This window comes from Coffea eugenioides, chromosome 7 (assembly GCF_003713205.1).
Source record: "Coffea eugenioides isolate CCC68of chromosome 7, Ceug_1.0, whole genome shotgun sequence".
Classification (NCBI taxonomy): domain Eukaryota; kingdom Viridiplantae; phylum Streptophyta; class Magnoliopsida; order Gentianales; family Rubiaceae; genus Coffea; species Coffea eugenioides.
In genome coordinates this window covers 21,986,210-21,997,361 of record NC_040041.1, presented here as the reverse complement: position 1 = coordinate 21,997,361, position 11,152 = coordinate 21,986,210, and the positions used below count along the sequence as shown (strand labels likewise).

The following is an 11,152-nucleotide window of genomic DNA, read 5'->3' as shown; positions in this document are numbered from 1 at the left end:
TTCTGTAAGTTGGAAGGAAAAATATAAACAAGGGAATGAAAGAGGTGGAGAACAAGGGATTGGCTTTTTATTTTGTCAGTTTCTTAGTTTTTAAAATATATTTAGTTTTTGAAAACAGGAAAATGAAAAAAGAAAAAGAATGAAAACATCTGTTACTAATTTCTGGAGAGATGGTTCTTTATTTTTCTTTGGAATCCCTTTTGACCTTTTTTTTTTTAAAGTAAGGTTCATTTGATAAAACTAAAGTATGAAATTTGAAAGTTAAATCTATTAATTTATTGAATTGTTTAGTTTTAAATCTAATATATTTAAGTGTATATCACATTCTAAGCCTGCTGGTGTAACATACCATGCTTGTTCCACATTAAAGTGACCTGTAATTATGGAAGTATGCAAAGGAAAATTTAAGACCAAACTGCAATATAGCATCCTGCAAGTCCAAACACCAGTCTTCTACCCACTTTTAACCCTTAGGCCCGCCAAATTTACATGGCAGAAGCTCATTTGTATTGTATGTGGTTATCAGCAGCATTTCCATTTCCCTGAACAAAGTTTCAAGTGGATAGGGAAACGTCTTGCGAGATTATCACTATCACGCCCCACCATCTTTCCCCACAACACACGAAATCAAAAAACAAAAATAAAAGAGTCTTCCTGACAATGTGTATGCAAAAGGAAAAAAAAAAAAAGAGTCTTGACGGTGATGTGTTACTATTGTTGAATCATAAAAAAGTTATAAAAATTTGAAATTTGGACCATATATAGTTATATGAATTTTTCTAACAGGAATATGTATTCGTTAACAAGTTTAAATTACATCTAATTTAACATGTGAATATGCACCATCATAATTATTGGACGCATATCTAATTTAACATGTGAATATATACAATCATAACTGTTGCACTCCACATCCAGATACTTATACAAATTAATTACACTTTTTTAAAAACCTAACACATGAGACTTCAACGAATATACATTGGGCATCAATTAACCAAACCATACTTATATATGTAAATATATAACTAGCTAACCAGATATATGCTTTAAAAAAGTTATTGCAGCTTGCAGCTGCTTAATTAATCTTCACGAATTGATTGTTGTACAAATTATTCAACGTCATAAATCTCTTATGCTCATACGTGAGGCTCTCTTCTTTTTGTTGAGAAATCTAGTTGTTAAGGTTAAAACTCGAAAATTTAGAGACCTTGGGTTTTGATTCTTCTTTACGTCACAATTTCTTAAGTTTCACCCTTCCCTTGCTAAAAACAATGGGGAAAAAATAAGAGAAAAAGGCTCTCCTCTTTATTTATGGTTGTTTTCTCGCACCATCCATCAGGTAACAAAGAAAGTCATTTATGGTTTTTTCCACCTCAATTCCACACTCTAATTTGCTATTTTACTTTTCATTTTTTTTCCTTTTCTTCAGCACATTTTTGTCCTTAGTATAACAATTAAAACTACTATTGTGTTGCGTGGACTGATAGGAGTGTACTTGAGGTAGTCTAGATTATTTTGACAAGTAAATAAAGAATATCTCTCAAAGAATTTTTCAGTATTAATGCAGCATAAATTTAAATGAATTTGTGTAAAAGAAATTATGTTATTGATGTGAAAAAAAACGTTGCTAATTCAAGCATAAACGAAAGAAAGAATAGTCCAGGAATACGCATATTTCGATTCTCATATACACATTTAAAACGGAAATAATATACGTAAGAGTTGAAAGACTTTATAAGACCAGTCAACAATGTTATAACAAGCATAATATTTTGCTTCTACCTATAATATGACACTAATTATGGTTAATGTGAAAACATCCAGGAAACAGAAGTTGAACCATACGCTAATGGGAAAATGATTTGTAATATTATGTACTTAGCCATTGAGTTCCAAGCAAATCATGCTACATCTTCTGCTTTTAATTATGCAGGAAGGATCCAATTGGAAAAAAAAATTATGGATTGATTAGGCGACAAATCAAGGTCAAAGTTGCATGACATCATCTAATTAAGAAAAGCTAATAATAGCAGTAATCCATTAAATCAACAATGAATGATGCATCAATGTACATTTCCAAACCTAAGTTATGGTTTACTTCTTCTAATAGGACAATAGTAGCATGCAAGTGAATTACAATTAGGTCCGACGTATCCAAAATGTCAAAAAGCTGAATAGTACGCCAAAAAAAAAAAAGACATTGGACCTCCACAATGCTCATAACGTCTTTATTTTTACCGAAGTTGTCATCTTTGCTACTTAAAAAGGCCTTAAGGCCCTTATCTGAATGCATCTCTAATGTTTTAAACATTTGCTCATCAAAATTTCTGAGAATTGATTAACTCAATATGCATCATATACTCGTATAGTAGTATGCTTGTTACAAATTAATATGACCAATAATTTAGTCTTCTCCACTTAAATTTGACCCTTAGGCACGCCAAATTCACATTGTAGAAGCTCATTGGTATGGACTTGGGAGTGACCAACAGCATATGCCCGTTGGTATGATCTGTCCTTAATAAGTTTCAAAAGGAAGAAAGAGAAGTCTTGCAATATACTTCATCAACACGCACCACCACCCCTACCACACGCACACACAGACAGGAAAAAAGAGAGTGTTGACTCTTGAAGGCAATGTGTGACTACAGTTGATAGATCATGAGAAAATTGTAGATATTGAATATCCATAGCTACAATAGACAGAAATCTGATATATCAGGGTGAAAAGCAGGTACAATGATGAAAATCTCCTCCGATAGCAGCACTAATTGCTTCGATTTTGCTTTAGATCGTCTGGAATCGTTTAACCAATCATTCAAATATGGGTATGACTTTTCTTTCTGGGAGCTGAAGGTAGGGATAAGTCTATTGAAAACCTTCGATATGTATATTAGAAAGTGTAGGAGGAGAAGGAGCAGCCAGGATACACGTTTGGAAAATGAAATGGAGGACCGCGGTAATGCTAAGTCCGACAGTTTGAGACTTAGCAGTATTTCATTCAAGATTCAAGATCTTGTTAGGGGGATACCGCTGGGACTTGAATATGCTCTTTCTAGATGTAATGATGATCAGCCTGATGAGTCAGATTTTAGTGACATCGATATCGATTGTGAGTGCGCCAGATATGAGGAAAATATGACGTGCTTTTTTGAAACAGATATCAAGGAATCAGGCATCATTGATCTGTTGCTCTGCTACTCGCTGGGAGATTTACAACTAGTTATAGATTTCATTGATTCCATTTCAGAGAATCTGAAGCATCTTTGCAAATGCTATTATGGAGTTGATGAAGCTCTGAACACTGTAATGGAAACCCTTGAAGAAAAGCTAATGTTTTTGAAGAGTTTCATTCGCTTTGCGACACTACAAGGTGTTGAGGGTCAGCAATTAAAAGACCTAGTAGTTCACGTTGAAGCTGTGGCTCTCAATGCTGCAAGCTTGATCTGTGGATCTTGGTTTAAGAGAAATGATAAACAAGCGTACAAAGAGATGGAATCTGAAATTTCTCAACTGATACATAAGAAGATTGATTCCTTTGATCCCCAAGTCCGAGAAACTTATATTCATGTCTTGACAGCTTCCAAGTTATCAAGACCATCCTACACTTTAGCTATGAAGAAGAACAAGCATCTAGTGGCTGAATTTATTGATTATCTCATGCGTAGTCTTATGAAGCTATTAGAATCTTATCCCAGTTTTCCGGTTCCAGTGAAGGATCAAATGCTAAAACTCCACGAGGGAGTAAGATTCCTGATCATCCTTCTTAGCCGGCAGCAGGAGAAGTTCGATGAGCTAAATGATGAGATGAAGAATTGCATTGGATTTGTAGTCTCTGATGCAGGAATAGTAATTTTCTCCCTTTCTGTGAATGAAATGAAAGAAGGCTTGTGCAATGAAACAGGTCTGGCACTTTCTCGTTTGGTCGAAGTGCTCAAGTTGGTCATTGCAGAAGTTGGGCACATATATGCACTACCATCATCATCATCACTTGGTTTCCCTAGGACTAACGAGCTCGGCTCCCTTGATTTTCTTCTAGAACTCTCAAGGAACTAGCCAGTTCTACAGCTGATTCAATTGCTTTCTCAAACAATCAAATACACACAATCCTAGAAGATCTTGTATTGTTAAGATCTTTCCTAGGAAATATCGTGGACCAGCGCAACCGAAATGAAAAACTCCAAGCGCTTTGGAGTCGCATCATGAAGGTTGCATACAGTGCAGAATTGGAAATTGACTCTGCACTGGTTGGTGATCAGCGTGAACATTGTTTGGATGCTGTTGCTGGGGATATCAAGCTTATGAGGATAGAGGCTGAAGGGATCTATAATAGCATAAGATATGATGGTGAAACCCAGAGAGTTACCAAGACTACCATTGACATGCCATCACAAGTTACTGTGCCAATATCCAGTGAAGCTCTGGTGGGTCTCAACGATGAGGTAGAAAGTATAATTGATAGACTTTTGAGAGGATCGGAGCAATTGGACATTGTCGCCATTGTGGGTATGCCTGGGCTTGGTAAGACAACAATAGTCAATAAAGTTTACAGTGATCCTTCGGTAAAGTTCCACTTCCACATTCATGCTTGGTGTTGTGTCTCTCAAGCATATAGCAAGCGTAGTTTGTTAGTTCAGATATTGTGTTGTATTGACGGTGGGAGCTCCATCCAGTATCTTGAGATGAACGAAGATGATATGGCTGACAAACTCCACAAGTTTTTGAAGAGAAATAGGTATCTCATCGTTTTGGATGATGTTTGGGACATTGATGGGTGGGATTTGTTGAAACACTCATTGCCAGATGACTGTAATAGAAGCAGGATACTCTTAACCAGTAGATTTCAGAATTTGTCTTTGCAAATGAAACCTGATAGCAAGCCTCACGACCTTCGCCCACTTACTGGCAAAGAGAGTTTGGAATTGTTGCAGAAGAAGCTATTTGGCAAACAAGATTGTCCTCCAACATTAAGTGAAGTTGTACTGCATGTAGCAAAATACTGTAAGGGCCTACCTCTTGCAGTTATCCTTGTTGCTGGAATTCTTGCTACTACTCAGCAAGACAGCTGGGAAGAAGTCACAAGACGTCTAAGTTCCACCATTTTTGTGGACAATGAACACTGCATAGAGACACTTGAGCACAGTTATAATTATTTACCGGATTATTTGAAACCATGCCTTCTTTACTTGAGTGCATTTCAATAAGACCGAGACATTCCTGTCCGAGAGTTGTTATGGCTTTGGATCTCAGAAGGATTTGTGCAACAGACTAAAGGAAAGAACTTAGAGGATGTGGCAGACGAGTATTTGATAGATCTGATTGGGAGGAGTTTAGTTATGGCTACCCAACAAAGATCTTTAGGCGGGATCAAAACTTGCCGAATTCATGATTTGGTACATGAGTTTTGTTTGGTGAAAGCAAAAGAAGAAAGATTTTTGCAGATTTTTCATGCGGATGACCTTCCTACTTTTACTGGACCGTGTTACCCACCACCGACTCTGCATTTACCCTACCACCAGTGAGGGACCTTTAAATTCAAGTCTATTTTTCCCCAATTTGCGTAGTGTACTCTTATTTGATTTTGGTTCTCTACCACTGGATAGAAGTTCAGTCAAATTTCCATTATCTAAACTTCTTAGAGTGTTGCATTTGGGGGGCAGATTTTATTGGGGTACATGTTTTCCAAAGGAAGTATTATTCTTTGTTCACTTGAGGTACTTGAAGATTGCATGGCAAAAAGGGGAAATTCCATCTGCAATAGCCAACCTCTCCAGGTTAGAAACTTTTGTGGTAGGAAGACGCCTTACAATTAATTATTTGTTACCCAACACTATCTGGAACATGAAAACATTGAGGCATCTTGTCGTTTTTCCAAATTACGTTCCAAATTACGGAATTGGTTTCAGATTTCCCATCGACAATCTTGAAGGCTCCCCGGATTTAAAACACTTAGACACTTTAACCCTTGCAATCGATCCCTCTTCTCGAAGCTTGCAAAAGATATTGTCAAAGTTACCGAGCATCCGCAGGCTAACATGCGTGGAAGTGAATCGCAGAGCATCTGCTCGAAATCACAATGATATTCTTGTGCTGAACTACTTGAGTTTCTTAGAATCACTTAAGATCAGTGGCTTTGCCGGGTATGAGTTTGAATTCCCGTTGAATTTGAAAAAGTTGATCCTCTCATCTAATTATCAACCATGGAGTAATATTTCAGCAATTGGAAAGCTACCCAACCTTGAAGTGCTTAAATTACGCTATAATTCCTTTGTGGGGGAAAAATGGGAAATGGAAGAAGGGGAGTTTCGCAACCTCCGATTCTTGAAATTGTCATATTTAAACATTCGCTGGTGGACTGCCTCTTCTGATAATTTTTGCTGTCTTGAGAAATTGGTTTTGCATGCTTGTCATTGGCTGGAAGAGGTCCCTTCTTGTTTAGGGGAAACCCTCACTCTTGACATGATCGAGATAAAATGGTGTCACAAGTCTGCCGTAAGTTATGTGAAGCAAATTCTGCAAGAACAGATGGATATGGGAAATAATGGTCTAAAGATCGTTATTGAATAAGAAAGTTGGTGACGGTCTATGTTTTCCTCTGAGTGCCAATTCAGCAAGTGAGTCGATTTCCTCTCATCACATTTTCATATACTACATCTGTTCTATTTGTATATATTCAATCAGTTCAATGCTAGCATAACTTTTCATGTTTCTCAGTGCAATTTCTGAAGCTTCCCAATTCTTTGATTCGATAAGTGATACATTCATGAATTCAATATTGTCTATCAAACATGTTTCGATGCTATTCTGCGGTTCTTATTTCCTTCAATATTTCATAACGTTTATGATCAATTATCCCAATTTCTAAAATTTTCTTGAACATGGTTACAGATTTGTGTGATTCTTACATCCAGCTGAGCAGAGACACATATGCCAGGTATACTTTTCTATTCCTGTTATATATTTCAGCGAGAGCACTAATTTTCTTTTGTTGAAATCAAATACCTGAATGACACAACACTTTCTTTTTCTTTTTCTTTTTTCTATTTATTTTGAATTGCCGAGAATGCGGTATGCTATTGCAACCTTGTTCTGTAGAATATGTGTGTACTAACGACTCTGAGCTTGGTAAACATGAGGATTTTGCCCTTTTTTTTATTTTTTTACTTTTTTTTAAATTTTTTACCATCTAGGTATACGAGTTTGTTCCTGCTTGTCACTGTTTTTCCAGAGTTTTATTATGCTGTGTGCCTGTTCTGAACTTTGTAAACTAGTTGTGCTTTAGACCTGGCCATTAGCCATGTTCTTCTGACACCTGGATATGCGTGAAGAAGGTAAAGTAAACAAATTTTCAGATGTTGAGGTCAGATTATATTCGTTGTTTCCTGAAGACGAACCATGTTAATAATTACTATATGTAATCTTTATTGGTACCCTGAGATTTTGCATGGAACATCTAGCAAAAGATAAAGTTTCTGGAAGAGGAACAAAAGAGGAAGGGAATTTAAACTTAATGAAAGGATGCATTACGGAATGAATTATATAGACTGTTACTTTGTTTTATATCCAACTTGGTATATGGTCTGACTTCCCATTTCCAATTAATTTGTAAAGCTGCACTCTGAAAAGGTGCACTGAATTTATCAGATTTAGTCTGATTTAATGATAGAGCAATTATTAGGCACATTTTGCACTGTTATTCTGTCCTAATTTTGGCTACTTACTATGCTAAGTATTGAGATTTTGCTCATATTTTATATTTGTATAAATTGTAGGTGATTAGTGTTAAAAGTGATCTCTTAAGGCAAATTTTCAGAAGACCTTTTATTTCATGGCGTGCCCACGCCAAAAAGTGAAGAGATACACCTTACAGACGGACCCCGCGGGATTGGTAAAAGAAGTGGGCAATTAGGAAATCAGATTCACATGTGCCATGGAGTTGCAGGGGATTAAAACTCCTAGAGAAAGTTTTGCCCTTTTGACGTTTTCCCTTCTGAGGGCGGCGGCCAATAGAAATGAAACCAGATTCACGTCATATAAGGAGATTAGCTTTTGCTTTGCTCTGGGATGCTTTTTCCTTTCTTTTCGGCGGCTATTATGAGTGAATTGGCTAAAAAGCCAGATTCACGTGAGATTGATTAGCTTAACTTTTAGTTTTCCTTGTCAGACGATTTAATCTTTGCTTTTTAGATTTTGTACAATTTTGGCTAGACTTTTGCTTTTACCTTTGTGGCTCCAGTACAAACACGAAACCCACGAGGAAAAGAAAGCCTTTTCGTCTATTCTATCGTTAATTCATCTTTCCCAATTTTTTGGCAATTGTGTGGATGCAATTAATTAAACCACGCGAGATTGATATGACGAGGAGCGGCTAGATTTCTCCTCTACCCAAAGGTCGACGCGAAGGCGCGGTCTATAACATCTGTGAGATCTAATCGAACTTTCACTATTTCTTCCAATTTGTTACTATTCGTGCGTTTCCTGAATTAATTATTCATGGTTATTTTATTAATTGAGTATCAACGGCCGGATATTTAATTTAATCTAATAGCCTACTGTCACGTTACTTAAATTGAATCCGTAATCGTTCGTTTAGTTGACAACTAGTGACAACTACCATAATTGGATTTGTGTTGGGGAAACGTAAGATCTAGTTTAAATAAACCCTCTTAGTGTGTTTATTGGTTAGGGTTGAGTTCTTCTAGCTTTAATGCAATTGGATAATTAAATTCTTACGGTTGTACTTAGGGTTGTTTTCTGATTAGAACGGTCGTACCTTGGCTGTTGAAAAAGTAAGGAAGAATTGGCTGTCAGAGCTTGTTGATGGCTATAATCAACCTAGTGGCGAATGAATGAAATATCTTTGCATCGATAATCATTTAATTGGACCGTGCCTGAAAAGTTAATCCTTTGGATAGAATTTTATTAATTGCTATTTTTAGTAAATTGTACTTGTTGAGTTATCCTTTGAATTTTGTTTATTTTATTTTCATCTCCATTCCCTTAAATATCCCCCAATCTTGTTCTTTTGACTTGGAAAGAAACAACTGCCTATCCGTTTCCTGTGGAATCAACCCTACTTGCCATTGTATGCAAATTTAATACTTTTATAGACAATTCTGGTATATCGGATCAAGCAAACTCTTTGGGAACAGAGTGAATCAAATAACCCATTGCACACCTAGAGTTCCTGTTCCAATACTTGGATTTGTTCTATAATTAATCGTGGTGGTAATTAGGACTTTTTAGTAATTATTATTGCACAATCTCGACACCTGTCAATTTTTGACGCCGTTGCCGGGGAGCGGTGTTTTGGTTAATTTTGTTTCTTTCAAAGTTGTTTTCTTTAGATTTGTTTGGCATTTTTTTAGTTTATGCCTTGTTCTTCTCGTATAGGCAAATTGATTTTCGACTCGGAAGTAGAGAAGACTGCTCGTCGAACTAGAAAAGAGACCAGATAGCTCAGAGAGGAGCAATCTAGTATTGCATCTCAGGAACTGGATCCAGAGATTGAATCAACAGATTCAAGTAGTGCTAATTCAAGTGACCCACGTCAAGAGGACATCCCTATGGCGAATGCAAGAACACTAACGGAGTTGGCTACTCCGGAATTGACCCAGCAGACTTTGTGCATTACATTTCCAATTCTAGCTGAGAATACCTCATTCGAACTGAAGTCGAAATTAATTTATCTCTTACCCACGTTCCATGAGCTCTCGGGTGAGAAACCCCATAAACACATCCAAGAGTTCAATATGGTATGCTCCAATATGAAGCTTCCAGGAATTACTGAGGAGTAGATCAAACTTAGAGCCTTCCCTTTCTCCCTCAAGGATGCAACAAAGGATTGGTTGTACTACCTACCTGCAGGTAGTATCACAACATGGGCCCAACTGAAAAAGAAATTTTTGGAAAAATTCTTCCCTACATCCCGGGTTGCAAGTCTAAGAAAAGATATATGCAGCATTAAGCAGTATCCTGGAGAATCCCTATATGACTATTGGGAGAGGTTTAATAAGTTGTGCATTAGATGCCCACAACATCAAATTAGTGAACAATTATTGATCCAATATTTCTATGAGGGACTTCAGTTGTCTGACAAGAGTATCATTGATACTGCAAGCGAGGGAGCACTGGCAAATATGACCCTGAGGGAAGCATGGTTGCTTATCGAAGGTATGACAGAAAATTCTCTACAGTTTGCCTTTCATGAGAGTAATCCTACCTGTAGGGTTAATGAGGTAGAGACGTCGTCCATTCAGTAGCAGGTATCAGAGCTAATATCTTTCGTTCGCCAATTAGCTGTGGGAAACGTGTATCAAGCAAAGGTCTATGGAATTTGCGCGAACGTTAGCCGCCTCACTGACTCATGCCCTATTTTATAAAAGGATGGGACTGAACAAGTAAACATGACTGGAGGCGTGCCCGCGCCGGTAGGCAGTATGATCCATATTCGAACACGTATAATCCGAGTTGGAGAGACCATCCCAACTTCAGCTATGGGAACAGGCTACAGAGTTCATTCTCAAATCGTCCACCAGAATTTCAGCAATCAGGGCAACCAAAGCTTCAACCTTCGTCCTTTAATTCAGGAAACTCTTTGGAAGATATTGTCAAGAGCCTGGTCACGAGTACTGCTCAATTTCAACAGGAAACTAGATCGGGCATGAAAAATCTGCAGATTCAAATAAGTCACATGGCAACTGCAATTAATCGTTTAGAGTCCCAAGTTTTTGGAAATTGCCATCGCAACTCAAGGCAAGCCCCAACAATGTAAGTGCCATGACACTGACGAGTGGCAAGGAAGTAGAGGGGTCTAAGACCACAAACCTAAAGAGTAAAAGTGAAAAAGAGATTGAAAAGGAGATTGAAGAAGAAGAGCGCATTCGCGAAGACCCTAAGGTAAAATTTACTCCTTTAATTCCTATTAAATCTAATTTACCTTATTTTTCTTGCAGGTTGGAAAAGACAAAGAAGCAAAATAAGGAAAATGCGATTCTAGAGGTATTTCGAAAGGTGGCAATCAATATCCCTTTGTTGGACGCGATCAAACAAGTGCCAAAATATGCTCAATTCTTGAAAAACTTGTGCGTCAACAAGAAGAAGTTGAGGGGGGATCAACAAATTATAGTAGGTGAGAACGTTTCAGCGA

The 11,152-nt window shown here is 37.3% G+C and overlaps 1 non-coding gene across 1 annotated transcript; it reads right to left on the bottom strand.

Annotated features, from left to right (window-relative positions):
* Positions 1–9,941: 9,941 nt before the first annotated feature.
* LOC113778946 lies at positions 9,942–10,048 on the bottom strand. The gene has a single exon (XR_003469409.1). It is a non-coding gene; the product is annotated as a small nucleolar RNA R71 (small nucleolar RNA).
* Positions 10,049–11,152: the final 1,104 nt, after the last annotated feature.